Source organism: Trachinotus anak, unplaced genomic scaffold (genome assembly GCF_046630095.1).
Source record: "Trachinotus anak isolate AG129_WGS33_773 ecotype Australia unplaced genomic scaffold, CSIRO_AGI_Tana_v1 ptg000028l, whole genome shotgun sequence".
Taxonomy (NCBI): Eukaryota; Metazoa; Chordata; class Actinopteri; order Carangiformes; family Carangidae; genus Trachinotus; species Trachinotus anak.
Window position 1 is genome coordinate 19,846,920 of NW_027273879.1, and position 16,349 is coordinate 19,863,268.

General features: G+C 39.6%; 1 long non-coding RNA gene and 1 other non-coding gene across 5 annotated transcripts; both read left to right on the forward strand.

Moving 5' to 3' along the window:
• Positions 1–594: 594 nt before the first annotated feature.
• On the forward strand, positions 595–15,115 carry LOC139611922 (uncharacterized). 4 transcript variants are annotated; one of them, XR_011686392.1, is made up of 4 exons: positions 595–929; positions 1,908–1,981; positions 6,766–7,122; positions 7,707–7,799. It is a non-coding gene; the product is annotated as an uncharacterized lncRNA (long non-coding RNA). The 4 variants fall into 4 exon arrangements; XR_011686394.1 differs by having other exon boundaries at positions 6,766–6,855; positions 6,954–7,795; XR_011686393.1 differs by lacking the exons at positions 6,766–7,122; positions 7,707–7,799 and adding an exon at positions 14,342–15,115.
• Positions 12,213–12,284, forward strand: trnap-ugg (transfer RNA proline (anticodon UGG)). Its single transcript has one exon. It is a non-coding gene; the product is annotated as a tRNA-Pro (tRNA).
• Positions 15,116–16,349: the final 1,234 nt, after the last annotated feature.

Below are 16,349 nucleotides of genomic sequence, written 5' to 3' on the forward strand. Positions count from 1 at the left end.
CACACACACACACATTTTAATGTAGGTGTGTGTGTGTGTGTGTGTGTGATGTACATAAACAAAATCATATAGACATCTCTATCAGGTGTAGAAAAAATACTTTTTTACTCTTCAACTCCATCTCTCTCTCTCTCTCGCTCTTTCTCTCTCTCATCCCTCCTTAATATAAAATGCTTATCTAAACCAACCATCTGCTCCACACACACACACACACACACACACACACATCTGTAGTGAGCACTTATTATGAAGCATCAAACTCAAACTTAAGTTTATTTATGGTTCATTAATTGTGCAGAGGCTAAACAGTGTGATTGACACACACAGGGTCACATGAGAGCGAAGGTCGGGTTTCTCCTGAACCTTTTCAATCTTTGTTCACTTATTACGACCAGTGCATTAAACTAGGGACATCAGCTCATTAATCAGCGCTAATTAAGATTAATTACATCACAAAGGAGTAGATTACTACTATTACAATACTCTATGTAATTGCTCACAACTGAATATGATATATGTTTTTCTGGAAATGACATTTGAAGAAGTTGGAGTCTGTCTTGAATCGAGGAGTGAGTATTTTGCATTATGGGTTGTTTGTAGCCTTAATGTTGCTAGGCTAGTGAGTTTGTCATATGTCTTTTAGGGTAAATCTGCCCTTGAAGGTGCATATGTAAGTTTTGTTACATAGCCAACATTAGCATTAACAGCTGTTTACCTAGCAGTCTAGAAGGAACACTATTCACCAAGCACCGTCTCCAGCAGTGGAAAGCTGCGTCAAAGTTAACTGTTGTTTTGCTCCTGCTTCTATTTTCTTCTACTGAAGTTAGCATGCTAGCCAGCTAGCCCTGGCATGGCACTGTCGCGTCCTGTCTGCCCTGGAGAAGTACCTGTAGTAAATGCAGTAATGGCTGCAGCTCTTGGCAAGACTGGTAAGTAAACAGCTGTTAATTCCAATGCTGTCTATGTAGCAATAGTGAAACTTACAAATAGGTTCTTTAAAGAGAATCTAATGGTCAAGGCATAACCACACAACTGTAACGCCCATGGTTCGACTTGTAGCTGGGGTACCCCTGTGCTATAACTGTCACTCTCCTAACATTTGCTGTCTGTATCTCTACGACTGATATAAAATACAGGCAAAAATGCCAAAAACAACTTTACCAGTGTCACTGAAAGTCATGGATGAAACGTTAGCCACTCTTAAGGTCATAATAGGAGAAGCTACACAAATGTAGGATTTACATAATGCTTCAATTGTAGAAATCTAATTTTCACTTGTAAAAGGTTTGACTTTTATAAGAGAAAAGTTTTTCTGTCTTTCCTTGAAGAATCTTTTTCCACAGGACTAATGTCAAAGTATTTTGTATCAGCAAAAACTGTTGGTTTTTTTTTTTTTTTTTACAAAAGCAGGTGTTAGAAAAGGGGGCTAGTTGTCTTATGCTCAGGGCTGTCTCATATTCAGGACAGTGCAGTATTTTAGTAAAACTTTATATCCTGGTCTAACATAATGTTTTGTGATAGTTTGTAATGTAACACGATGAAACATAATATAGCATACACAGCATCAAATAACCTGTAAGGCAATATGGTATAGGTTAATGTTTCATAGTGTTTTGTAGACTGAAACAACAACAATCCATAAGTTACAGTTTACGAGCATCAAACAATTTTATGTCACAAATCTAGAATAATGGTTGGAAAGTAATAATGGGTACTACTACTAATAATAATAATACTGATCGTAATAATAATCAAACTGAGACAGAACTAAGACGGAATGACATTATGATAGTTATCGACATGAAACTTTCAAAGTCTGTGGACAACACAGTTTACACTGCATGTGAGAGTCCAGTTTCACTTATCACATCACTGTTGACTAAATAAACTTGATTTTATTCATTTAGATCAATTGTTTTCACCCAGAGCGATGACGGATGAAGAGACCTGACCAGTTCAGTTCAGAGTCACGTCACTGCAGGTAAGAGATGCTACGGTCAAGGTCAAAATAAAATGCAAATACATCAAGTGTCCTGCAAACCTTACATGCTTAATGTTAAATATTTGACAGTGTGCTTGTGTGTGTGTGTGTGTGTGTGTGTTTGAACTCCATAAATTACAATGAGATGAATAGTTAAATATGAAAATGTGACAGGTTCGTCGTTTGACACTTGTTCACATTGACAAGAGACATCTGCTCTGGCCTGTGGAGAGAACAAGCTGAGTGTGTGTGTGCATGTGTGTGCATGTGTGTGCATGTGTGTGCGCGCGTGTGTGTGTGTTTAGGGTGGAGGAGTTGTACAGAAAACTTCTCATTTACATTTTTCCTGGGCATTTAGCCGACACTCTTGCATGTGTGCAGTTGCATAACTGTGTGTATTTTGTGTGTGTCTGTGCACGCACACTTCTGTCAGAAGAGGGGATGAAAGGATGAGGGAGTCTCATGAGAACAAACGGATGAGCAGACAGCGGATGATGGCGAGGGAGGGACGGAGCGTGACACTAGGCTGTACGAATGCCGCCACAGCAGCATTGCTCTGATTAAAACACACGTTCTTCTAACTAATACTTTAATGAAATATTAACACAGTTAACTGTAATTAAATTAATAGGAGAGCCGGGAGTGAGATTAGCGGCCATGTCAGAACAACCTTAGGAGGATAACCTCCCTCCAAATTAATGCCAGAGCATTAGCTTAGCCCCTCTGCTGTCACACACACAGGCTTATAGTGAGCGGACACCAATTCTCATGAGCAGATACACATACACAGACAAACTCTGAATCGCACTTTTACAAATACCTACAGAACCTAGAAGGTACTCCAGTCATGTTATGAAAACCCTGTTGAACAGCCCTTTCCTGTGGAACTACATTTTCAAAGTAGTTGCACTACACACAAGTACACTTATGCTGAGTACTTTCTGACTCAAACAGCTGATCTGAAAGATAAAGAGGTGAAAATATTTAAAATATGGTGTACATTTCAACTTTTCACTGGGACATTTTTTATTAGTTGCTAAAACACGTTTTTTTTCTGCTGGCCAGTACCTCTGGCTGTTTCTCTCAACTAGCGTTGCCACTTTCTATGTGAATAAATAAAGGGAAAAAATGCAGCATAATGCTGATTTAAATTTACGATTAGAGAGGGAAGGAGAAACTGCAGTAAAGGGCTACAGGTTGGACTTAAACCCAGGCCGCTGCAGTAAGGACTAAACCTTTAAAGTGTGCAGTCTACTAAGTGAGCTACAGAGAAACCATACTTCTGTCTTTATCTGTAGACGGAAACCATACGCGCATTTTCTCTCAGCACACAGAGCCCGTCAGTCTACTGCTCATTGACTTTTCCAGTCCATTTGTAGGACTGATTTGGCTTTACTTGGTGTTTCATTATTTGCAACACTTTGATTCTATGTGTATAAAAATACGGGACAAATCAATACAGAACACAACTTTTTTTTTTAATTGAAATTTGGAACGCTCTTGTATTATACAGGACGGGTGGCAACCCTACTCTCATCTGACAGCATGCCGATCTGAATCTACCGCAGGTATAAAACTGACTATAGATAAATACATCACACAAATAAATCAAATAACTCCAACTATCACTTTCAACTGCCAAAAAAAATCACTGATCTTGAAGCTGAATGACTCCATATGGGGAAAAAGGAGATAATCTGGAGGGAAATGACAAAGAGATCACAAACACACACTTACTGACCAACAGTGTTGTCTAGTGTTACATGAAGAACAGGCACTCTTGTTATTGCATGTGTGCATGTTTGTGTGTGCTGATGACAACTGGTGAGAAATAATTGCTAACAGTGTTAGCAGCAGGATGGTTGAGCCTTAAAGTGATAGTTCGGGTTATTTGATGTGGGGTTGTGTGAGATACTTATCTATGGTCATTGTATTAATTGCAGTAGATTCAGATCAGCTCCCAGGTTATAGAAGCAACAGGAGCACCGGTACAGAAGGCGAGTGAAGCTGCAGAAACGTGTTTTAGCCACTTTAAAAAAATGCCCACAGAACAAAGCTAATATTAGCTTAAGTGTGCACTTTATTTTGAATATTTTCCCATTTTTATCTTGCTGTCAAACTGCCTTTTCCTTTAGAACTATAATTAGTGAACCATCACACTACCGTATCCCTTTGCACAAGTGCAATTACAGTGCACAGCGTAGCACTCCACAGATCAGCTGTTTGGTCACATAGTGCTAAGCATAAGTGCGCTCGTGCATAGGAATGCAGTAGTTCGAGAGCGCCGTGATCCGAATCTAGTGCATTTACTGCAGGTAGTAGACGAACTAGAGGTAACTACCTCACACTGACCCAAGTCAAATAACCTGTGCTATCACTTTAACATGAGTTAGCATCAGTGACTAGCTCTAGAAGAGAACCAGCAAACTGCCAGTTACAGCTTTGGCTGATCAGACCTCAGGACTGTATGTACAAGCTGCCATTAATTAACAGTATCTGTTGTCAGGGCAGGACAAATCGTTCTTATTGGTCCATAGAGATTGGTGACCTCACATAAAGGCAGAATAACTCAAAACATCAGTGTGGGTGTTGCTTTGTATGACTTCTGTGTGGTTCAAGAATGTAGCACTTGCAACATGCATGATGTGACACAATGTTGTGATTGGAGCATGTTCAGTCCAGATTTCATCATATATCATGGGTAACTACATTTCTGGATTCTGGGCTATTTTGCACAGTGGTAGAAACCATAATCCTCAAAGCGATTAAATTTCCCTTGTTGTTAGCTGGTACTGTACCACTCCCTCCCAACCCCCCATATGGATGGGCTGTCCGTCCATATGTCCATATGTCCCATTCTTGTGAATGCTACATCTCGGACATGCTTTGAGGGATTTTCTTCAAATTTGGCAGAAACAATCATTTGGACTCAAGGATGAACTGATTAGAATTTGATGGTCAAAGGTCACTGCGACTCACAGAGCACTAATTATGACATAATTTTAGACAAATGTTGAATGGAATAAAAAGATGAAATGATGAGGTTTATATCCAAAAGGTCAAAGGTCACCTTCACTGTGACATCAGAATGTTCTGCAAAAACTCCTCGCCAGTACTCAATGCTGCAAAGGGGCGATTGGGACCAGATTTCCTGCAATTTAACTGGTTGGCTGAGGGAGGCGGTAATTCTAGTTTTGCTCTAAAATCTGACATCACAGCTTAGTTTACAACTTTCTCTAACCATGAGACCTGCTGAAATCATTTACACACTCACATATATGCATATATATATATATATATATATATATATATATATATATATATATATATATATATATATATATATATACACACATACACACAGTATATATACATACATATACTCAATAGACACACACATAAATAAATAAAAAGGCTATGCTAAAATGAACATGCAAAGATATAGGACCTGCATTCATCTTTTACATTACATTTACAGTAAACTAAAGCGAGCATAAAAACACACACATGCACACACACACACACACACACACACACACACACATAAATTTAGGCACAGTTACATAAAACTACACTTCTCTTTGCTCCCCGTCTTACAGCATGCACACGCATATTGAAATGAGAAGATTACCTTTGTTTGTGTGTGTTTGTGTGTGTGTGTGTGTGTGTGTTGTAGGAGACATGCTGTCACTGTTAATCATAAAGAGTATAAGACTTATAATGACTCGACTAAATAGACTTTGAATGACAAGTAATAACATTAAGTGTGTGTGTGTCTGTGTCTGTGTGTGTGTGTGTTTGTTGTGGGGGGGGATTAAGTCGTCCTGACGCTGAATTAAAACTCCCAATTAGCTGAAACTGTTTGATCTGCATTCACCAGGCCTGACCCAACACACAAACACACACACACCTCTGAACGCATGTTTGCATATGAGTGTGAGTGTGTGTGTGTGTTTGTAACAGAAGTAATGTGTGTATTATGGTGAAGTAGGATGAGGCATGAATGTCTAGATGATTTAAAATAAAATAAAAATGAAAAATGATGATTATTATTATGTAAATCCATGAATTTCAGTGACATTTACATTTGAGTTAAAGAGAGAGCGAGAAAGAGAGCGAGTGAGCGTGTTCGCCTGGTCTAACAACATTATCATAATTAATCAGATAACACACATTATTGGTGTAGCAATTGCCATTGCAGTTATCTGTTGCCTGCTGCTTGTTATTGTCCTTTCATTGTTTCTGTAATCATGACCATCATCATCATCCTTTATATGCTGATTAGTAAAATTGACAATTAATTTGCTCTCTGTAATATTTAAGTCATATGTCCTATAAAACCTGATCTGAGCTGCTGGTATGAAACAGTTTATCTGACTCTAATTGTCTTTAATTATAATTAAATATATTTTAGATATGTTTTTCTTCTAGCCAACGTACTGTACCCGGAGAAGAACAAAACCAACAGTGTGTTAGTATGCAAAGCCCTTTGGTTTCTGCAGACGTGCAGAGTTTAATTTTGGTTTTTTTTAAAGACTATATAATAATAATAAGTAGAATAAGAATAAGAAGAATGACAATAACAATAACACTAACAATAATAATAATAATTTGAAAGGAAATATATATCACTATATCACTATATATCATATATATCACTAAACTTATCCCATAATATGCATTTGGGAACTTTGTCATCTCCCTTTTTAGCCCAAAAGGAAAACCTGAACTTCCTCCATCACAGCTGCTTTCCCACCCTTAACTTATCTAGATATTACCCGCAGGAGCTGGATGTGTCAACGGCAAGTGTCCGAATTGGTTGGATCAAACATTAAACGGACGTTACCCTGCCAGCTCCCGAATACAAAATCCAGGTAATGTCCGGTTGACCCTCCATTGTCTGGAGAATTCACAGTGAGCGCGTTGGCGTGTTGATGACATTTCTCTAATTTCTCCTGCACACTCCACCCAGGCACCACCCCTCGCCTAAACTATTGCACGCAAAAGAGCAACTCACATCCTCAGGGGAAGAGTTGGCTAGCCAAATGCAGAAGGGAGGAAACTGATTGAGGTGCTGCAGGAGGTGTTGCATTCCCTTAAATGCATTCCAGAAGAGCAGCTCAGAGCAAGAAAACACAGGTGTATCCTATGTGAACCAGTTGCCATGCACAGTATCAGGACCCTGGAAGTAGCTCAGCTAAATGGAACGCAGTTGTTTTAATGTTGTCACTTATACCTGTAAATTTCCACAGCTATCAGCTGTGAAGGTCTGTCTGACAAGAACAACCAGGCCACTGTGGAAACAGCGTGACTGCAAATTCACAATACTCTATTTAAGCAAACTACTTATTGAGACAGGAATATACATTTACAACAGCTCTAATGTTACACATATTCCTATAAAGGAATATATATTTATATAGTCCATGTGTTTAATCTGAATCATGAGTAACTGATAAAAAACACTGCTGCAACTTCTTTTGCTTTTCTTTAGTATCCAAAAAAAATTCTATTTTCATTTTCTTTTCTTTTTTTCTTCCTTCTTTTGTCGCAAGTGGAATATTTACCATGGTCACCATCTTAGTGTAGCATGTCAGTCAGTACTTGCTAGTGAGACCTAAACAGTAAGTATAGGATTCTGTCAATATGTTTGCAGGTATTTGGACATAAATTAAAGTATTGGACAGCCTGTATTCAGAAACTGAGCCTTAAAACCAGCCTTCAGGACTTCTGGAACTTTGTGATGTCACAAGAAAGCAGTCACCAACCTCAGCCAAGCCCCAAGCCCCGCCTACCTGGACCCACCATCCAACCCTGCAGGATTTGATTTCTCAGAGTGTTCACCTGAAATCTGTTTTATTTATATTTGATCACTCAGAAAACAGTCAGCCAATCAGAAGAGAGGCTCAGAGTCTCTCTTCTGATTGGCTGACTGACCTGTTGTTACTAGAGCTTCAGAGAGAAGCCTGAGAGAGGAGATGTAAAACTAGATGGTTTTTGGTTCTTAAAACCACAAATATAGGTTCTAATGGATATCAACACTTTAGATAAAACACAGGAGACTTGTCAAATACGGGACCTTTAAATGAAACTAAATGTTCCCCTGACATTAACTCAGTTGTCAGATAGCATTCTGTGCAATGTAGGAAATCACAACTGAAACACAGGGTGGTCAGAGACAAAAGAAAACATTTCCTTTGTGTCCAGATGGACCTGAAGGAACTTTGTCTCCTGTTTTCCACTTACAAACCATCCACCTTGTTTGTCCTGATAAAGCCAGACGTAATTCCGTCGCCTCCCTTTTTACCATTGGTAGGAATAGCTTGTTCCACCCGGCGACCGGATGATGATGGATGATGATTGGCCGGCTGGATCAGGGTCTGCCATGTATTTCCATACATCATCTGACTCTCTTTCTCTGCCCCCGACGATCTGCACCTGCGCCGCCTCGCTTCCCCCGAAAATACCTCTGATTAATGTCCGGAGCCGGAGAGGGGAGCAGAGCGGGGAGATGCTGGGGTATTAATTGAACCAACCCTAATACCCCCTCCTCCATCACACATGTGGAAGAGGAAGAGAGATAGAGAGAGGACAGACTGGAGAAATGAAACAAATATCAAAAAAAAAAAACAGAAAGGGGAGAAAAGTGACAAGAAAAAGACAAGAAAGGAATAACAAGAAACAAAAACAGAAAAGTGGAAGGGGCTATAATGGAAAGACTGAAAGATGAAGAAAAGAAGAGGGAGAAGAAAGCAAGTGAGAAATGGAGAGAAGGAAAGAGTGAGATAAAGGAGATGTACATGAATCAGAGAGAGAGGGAAAGTGAGAGACAAGCAAAAACAAAGGAGAATGAAAAAGAGGGAGAAAACAAAGAGTGAAAGTAAAACAAAGAAAAGTAACGAGAAAGTAAAAGTCAAAAATGAAATATTGATACAAAAATAGAATTTGAGGTAACTGTAGATAAGAGACAAATGAGAAGAAACAGATTTAGTGAACGACATGGAAATAAAGTAACAGAGAGATAGTGTGGATGTATGGACGCTGTTCTGCCACCATACACAGGCTGCAGTGCTGCTATTGGTCAGGTGATCAACCTAATAATAAAATCTGCCGCTAGCTGTCCAGATAAATAACCCTGATCTAGTAAGCATGCATGCTGTGTGTGTGTGTGTGTGTGTGTGTGTGTGTGTGTGTGTGTGTGTGTGTGTGTGTTGGTGTAATATCTGTGTTAGCCACGTCACAGTAGGTATTGTGTGAAAAGTATTAAAGAGTCAAGAGTCAAATTTAACCATCAGGTTACACCGAGAAGACAACAGTTTGTATGTTTCCAATCATGTTGGAAATTAATGCCCTTTTTAAACCAAAATAAACTATAGGCAGGTTTTTTAAATGCAGCGATTGACTCCTTTTACACAGCTAGTAGCTGTCATGCAGACTTGTAAAACAGATCCTTTGCGTCTCATCCCCAGGTTGGAGTCAGTGTCGGAGCCGCCGTGTGAGCTGCTTCGGTCTGTCATTGTGTGTTTTTAGAACTTATTTCTGGGCTGCAGCTCACTCTTTCATCCTCAAGTGGAGTGTAGCAGTGTTTCTGGTTTAACAGCACCGTGCTGGTCATGTGACAGGACTGTTTACAGTGTGCTCTCTGAAAGATGCCACACCATAGAGGAGCAAAAATTAGCGTGTTCACCCAGGTGTTGTGTTTACATCAGAGCTGGAGCCGATAAATACCCACATCTACTGTAGAGTCAGTTTCATCCAGGAGTGCATGCTGATTGTATCCTTTTCCAAAGCCGAAAAAGTCAGATGTTAGTGGTTATTTGACGAGTGTGAAAGTGGCATTAGTGTTTGTACCTGAATGGTACCTTGGAAGGTTTGGAAAAAGCCGTCTGTCACAGCGAGGAGGAAGTCGGGATGTTGTTTTAAGAAAGTCTCTCCTGGAGATCAGTGATGCTCTCAGATATTGAGGAGTTTTTCTTATCTCCATTGTTATCTTGTTTTCCTAGGCCTCACTTGTGTCCCAGAGTTCAGGCCATAATAACCTTCACTGTGTTATATAATGGGTTACCATTTATACACTGTTATGACTGATAGATGAGGTCCGGAGACACTTTTATCCTCCGCTGCTGGGGCAACCAAGGTCTTATAGATAGGGATGTACTGTAGAGAAAAGCATAAACTAAGTACCAATGTAGTTCTTGTCAAGGATGAGCGGAGTAAGGGAAAGGACAAGACAGATTTAATATTTATTAGGTAAGGGCATGAGTTAATGCAGATTTGTGTGTGTCACACATGCCTAATTTGAAGTAAGAAAATTGTTGAAACCATGTGATACCTAGAAATATATAAGACAAGGCATGTCTTTATAACTTGGTGTGACTCTACTATGATTCACTTGCTGTCATTCGCTTGCAATAAATATTTCTGCGTGAGACATCTGCACTGGTCATCGCATTTTCTTCAGCTCACAAGGATTCTGTCACAAGAAGGGAGCTACAGAGCCGGTTCAAACCCCGGCCCCTTTCTCTCCTGCCAGACATGGGTGTGAATATGGACTGTTGGTTACGAAGGAAATTTTCAGACACAGACCTCTTCAATACGTCATTGGACAGTTGTAAAGAGAAAAGGTTTCAGAGCCTATTCGACTGTCCATGTTAATTTCGTGGTTGGATTTTCAATAATATTTGTACGGTGAAATAATTAAGGGAGACATTATGCACCATGAATAATAGATAAATTATCCCTTAATACAATAGAAGTGTATGGAGACCGTAACAATTATAATAATTCACATACACAGGAATAAATTCCGTTTGTACTTCAACAGCTGCTGGTTCTGATTTGGCCATTTGTGTGTCCTAAGTGATGCATAATGTCACATCAGCTTTAGTATGAACATTTTGTCACTGAGGAGGGGCTGCAGGATTCAGCTCACCTTCTGATTTTAAGGAGATGTAAAGAAGTTAGTTCTGAGCTGCAAAAGTCTTTTCACACATAAAATCACCTGTGTAAACAACACGGCAACAAGAAAATACTGTATATATACATGGCTAAAAAATAACAATCATAATTTACTGTGGAATCCCTCTTAAAGTTATTAAATAATGTTCTCAGGCAGATTTTGCATTAGTGAGGCAGATACAGAGAGAAAAAGAGCTGACTCCAGTAAACAAACTGAAATGTTTTTGTCATTGAAAGGCCTTCCTAACTTTTTGAAGGGCAGCAGCATCTCCCTGCTTTCAACCTCTGAAATAGTACTAATATTAATCCTACAAATAATGAGATAATGTATCTGCTTATTAAAAGGCTGAAACGATAATCGGAAAAGAAAACAGGCAGAAATGTAAAAAAAAAAAAAAAAGAAAAAAAAAAGCAACTCCCCCTGTGAGTGAGCGACTCTGCCGTTTACACCTAGCAGCCACTGTCTACAGCAAACACATTTATTTTTCAGCTGCATTATTTAAAAATGCAAATAGATGCAATTACACTCGCCTTGTTTATCAGCAGTTATTACCAGTATTTTGGCGTCGCCGCGCTGAAGAGGAGCCATATTTCAAAGCGTTCGCCGTTGGCCGCTCGCTAACGCAGATAACGAGTTTCCCCCCTCGCAGATGTAATTACAAAACTATTTTCTGGAAAACAACCCGGCCCCACGACCCCCACAAACACACACACACGCATATATGCATGTATGTAGAAAAAAATATATACATGTATATACAGATTTACATGTGGAGGCAAACACATGCACACGTATTCCCTCGCAGCAGTTCTAAATATAGCTTGGTCCTTACAGATAGAGATCAGTTGATGGATTCACAGAGAGGCCATTATTACCGGGATTAATAATAATTTACTCTGTGTGTGTGTGTGTGTGTGTGTGTGTATGTGGGTGTTGGGGTGGGGTGGGGGCCATGTTTTAGATTGCATTAATCATGTGATTAAGGCTCATAATTTAATTTTTTCAGATTGTTTTAAAGGAGGATCATTTGAAGCTGTTTTTCATAGAGAATGTGTCTGTACATGTAAACACTGTAGTAGTGTACTGTATAGTGAGCGGTAAATAAAGAATCCTTCATCATCGTCGTCATTTGTCACAGATGACTTGCCGTCAACATCAAATACAATGCAGGATCCACAACTACGCTGTGTTTCTTTGTAAAGGGTTTGGTTTCTGTTTCAAAGCTCAGCTCAGAATTTCAGATTTTTCTTGAGATGAAGGTCAAACTCCAGTGGCTTGTTGGTCTAGGGGTATGATTCTCGCTTTGGATGTGAGAGGTCCTGGGTGCAAATCCCAGACAAGCCCCATGTTTGGAACTATCTAGAAACTGAAGAAACACCTCTCATAACTTGTCTTTCTAAGGTGTGGGGTCTCCCACACTTCTAGTCTGTTTTTTATTTTTGGTCTTATAATTGCGAATGTGGCTGACTGACTGAGTGATGTTATTTCCACCAGTGCTCAGTGGAGTGCTGAGCTGCAGTCTACCAAGCCACTCTGGTTTCCCGGCTGCTCAGGACCTGCAGGGAAGTAGGGTGCGCTTCCAATACACTAAGCCTCCATTACAGCAAATAACCTTCTTTCATTACATGTATCATTATTACTAAAGGAGGCAGAGGAATAACTAAACTAAGACACATCGAGCAGAGAGAGCAGGAGACAGGGAGAAAGAGAAAAATCATTGGCCAAGCCATTTAGGCTTCGCCTTTGCCCTGGCGATCCAGGTTTGAGTTCAGCATGAAGCACTTTGTGACATCCTCTCTCACCAATTTTCCCGTATTTTTCATTATGACTGTACTAAAGTTCAAATGCCTCAAATAATAACTTAAATGGAAAAAGAATGATAGTCTCTCTCTCCTAACTTTCTCTCTGAGTGATCGTAAATGCAGCTGAAATCACAGCTCAGTCTTTGTTTTTCATTCATGGGATTTTGTCAGAAGACGTCGCAGTTATAAAATCAGGATTTGACCATAGGTGGCCCAGCCAGACACTAAGTTTTGACCTAGTCTTGTTATTTTAATACTGGAGAGTTTTATCTCTTTGGGCCTCAAAAAAATTAAATGGTATGTTACCTCCTGAAAACAATCTCACAATTCACTTATCATCTTTCAGATGTCTATGAATTGTTTTCACTTCAGAATTTTCAGGCTTAAAGAGAAACACAATACACGTTGATGAATGGTTAAAATAAACTGATAAAGCTGCGTATAAATCAGAGGAATATATTAGAACCTGTTGTCATAGAGACCAAAGTTCTATATGGAGCACAACATCTTTGTCTTTTTTATAGATGCCTGAGAGCCACTTCATGGCCATCTCTTCACTGTTCTAAACAATGGGCTCATCCAGGATTTGAACCCAGAAGCTCTCACACCCTAAGCAAGAATCATACCCCTAGACCAATGAGCCACATTCAAGGAGCTCTTTATGACAAGAAAGATCTCACGACTGTAGTATCAATAGGCTCAATGCCAGTTTCGGTTTCTCTCTTCTACATTCAACTCATTTCAGAGACGAACTGTTGCGTTAAAAAAAAGAAAAAAGGCAAAAACACCCAGAAAATTAAAGAAGTGATTCATTTAGCACTTTTCGTGCTGCATGAATGAATGAATCCACATTTTGCTCTTCTTCCCTTGTTACATACATGCTTCAGTTGGGAATCAGACCTAGGTCTCACAGGTAAAAGGTATAAATTCTAACATCTACATGAAAATACATTATCTGCTTTTAAATTAAAAAATTCTGATTTTGTGGTATCCTCAACCCCTAGCACATAATCAACAAAGTTTGGTTAAATTTGATAGATTTTATGAAATTGTCATCATGTGTGCTTTAACACTGTTGTCATATCAGCATGTAAAGTGTGAAGTGAAACTCATATATTCATCATCCGCCATCTGCGCACACGTCAATCTGTCACATAAACACAGAAAAGACACAACAACAAACACACAGCCAAGGATACCATCAGCTTTCACTCACTCACTCACTCACACATCTGCACACACACCTGCATTCATGTACATATGCACTTGCTAAAATGTCACAGACATGATTCATACACACATGTGAAAGCACAGATGCACAGTTAAACATATTTCTTACACACAGACACACACACACACACACACATACACTCTCTCTCTCTCTCTCCTGCAGCGAAGGCGTTGCAGTGCAGATGTGTGTGTTGAATGCACAGGATGCGACGCCACACATGAGTGGTTGTCATGGCGTTTGGATGACAGATGTAGTCCTCTGGTCTAGGCTCAGTTCCAGACACACATACACACACACACACACACACACACACACAGCTAAAGCCACTCTTCATTTATCAATAATTGTTTTTTAATTCCATTTGGCAGCCACCAGCGCGAGCGGCAGAACGACAATAATTAGTCCATCAGAGAGAAAGAGAAAGAAGAAGAAGAGATGAGAGGCAAAGTTTTGGGGACCATCTCAAATGTGACAAAAGCCCATCTGACCACCAATCGGATGAAAAGATTTGTTGACAGTAATATACTGTTATTTCTGTGGTCTTATTTTTAGAGACCAAAATGATTCAAACTGGGGACACCGCTGTGACATGATACATATCTGGGACCACTGAGCCGACAAGATGCCCCAAGGTTCCTGGTCTTTTTTTGTTTGTGACATATTTTTTTCTCAGATTTGTGCATTAACCCTGTCACCTACAAATTGCAGTGTGTGTGTCTTAGATGACAACATTAAAGGTCCCATATAGTATAAAGGTAGATGTCCTTGTCTTTTTTTATTATAAAGCAGGTCTAGTTTCTATATTAATACTGTGAAAGTATGAAAGCCTCAGTCCACAGAGAAATGCACACAGCCTGTATTCAGAAACTGAGCCTTAAAACCAGCCGCCAGGACTTCTTTAACTTTGTGATGTCACAATGAAACAGTCACTGCTCTCAGCCCTGCCCACCTGGACCCACCATCCAACCTTGCAGGATCTGGTTTCTCTGAGTGAAACCTGCTGTATTTTTATTTGATCAGAAGAGAGGCTCAGAGCCGCTCTGATCTGACTGGCTCACTGACCTGTTGTTACTACAGCTCCACAGAGAAGCCTGAGAGAAGAGATGTAAAACTACACTGAGATGTTTTTGGCTCTTAAAACTACAAATATATCTTCTTTTAGACACCAACACTTAAAATAAAACAAAGGAAAAGTGTAAAATATGGGACCTTTAAATCCCACTGTCGTGTTTGTGCCTTAAAGATAACACAGCTGGTTAGCTGAGCAGGAGAAAGATTGATCCTTCATCCTGTCCTGATGATGATCTCATCGTGACCCTTCATTATCACATCTCATAATCAGAGTAAAACTCGCTGAGCCTTTAATCCCCCACAGAGATGATTCCAGATTGTTCCTCTGCTCTGGCCTCAGTTCATTACATTTGATTCATATTAACTCTATAGATTTAATTCTAATTAATTTCATTAGTAAAAGTGGAGCTGCAGAACGCGGCTCTGACCTGTGACCTTTTGATTTGCAGTCGGCTACAGCAGATTGCAGACAACACTCAGGCAGCATGACCTTATTTAGAGTTTAATCACACACACACACAACATTTTTCTTTTATATTTCTGGTGATGTGGATGTCAGACATACATCACACACACACACACACACACACACACACACACACACACACACACACAGGTGTTTTAACCTCAGCTGCTGATGAAGCAAACAGGTGTTAACGCTCCCACATGAACCACAGAGCTGCCAGAATCACCACACTGACGGGTGATAACTGAGACAGACATAAATAAGAAAATATTGAATCCAATTCATTTACAACCATATTTAATCCAATGATATTCTAATTAAATGCACATGATGATTGTCAGTCAGCTGCTGAGGCAGGTTGTTGTAGAAAACACTGGTTAGACAGAGGGAAAAATAATTCTGTGAGGCAGAAGTAATATTTCTTACAAAATAACCAAAATACATAATATGAATATATTGTATATGTATATACATAAATGAATATATAACTGCTGGTCCTCTGACCTTAAAGTGATAGTGGGGCTGTGTGAGGTACTTATCTATAGTCAGTGTGTCAGCTGCAGTAGATTCAGATCAGTGCGCTCTCAGTTCAGAGAAGATGAGCTGCTGTGGATGGGGACAGAGAAGAAAATGTGTTTTAGCCACTTCAGAAAATGATCACAGAAAAAGTTTATATCAGTTGAAGAGTACACTTTATTTTTGATACGTTCACCACCTGATCTTGCCATCAAACAACCCTTTCCTTTGGAAGTACAAGTTTGTGAACTGTTGAACTCCTGTATTACTCCACAGATCAGCTGTTTGAGTCAGACAGAGTGAAGTGTAGGTGCACTTCTTCG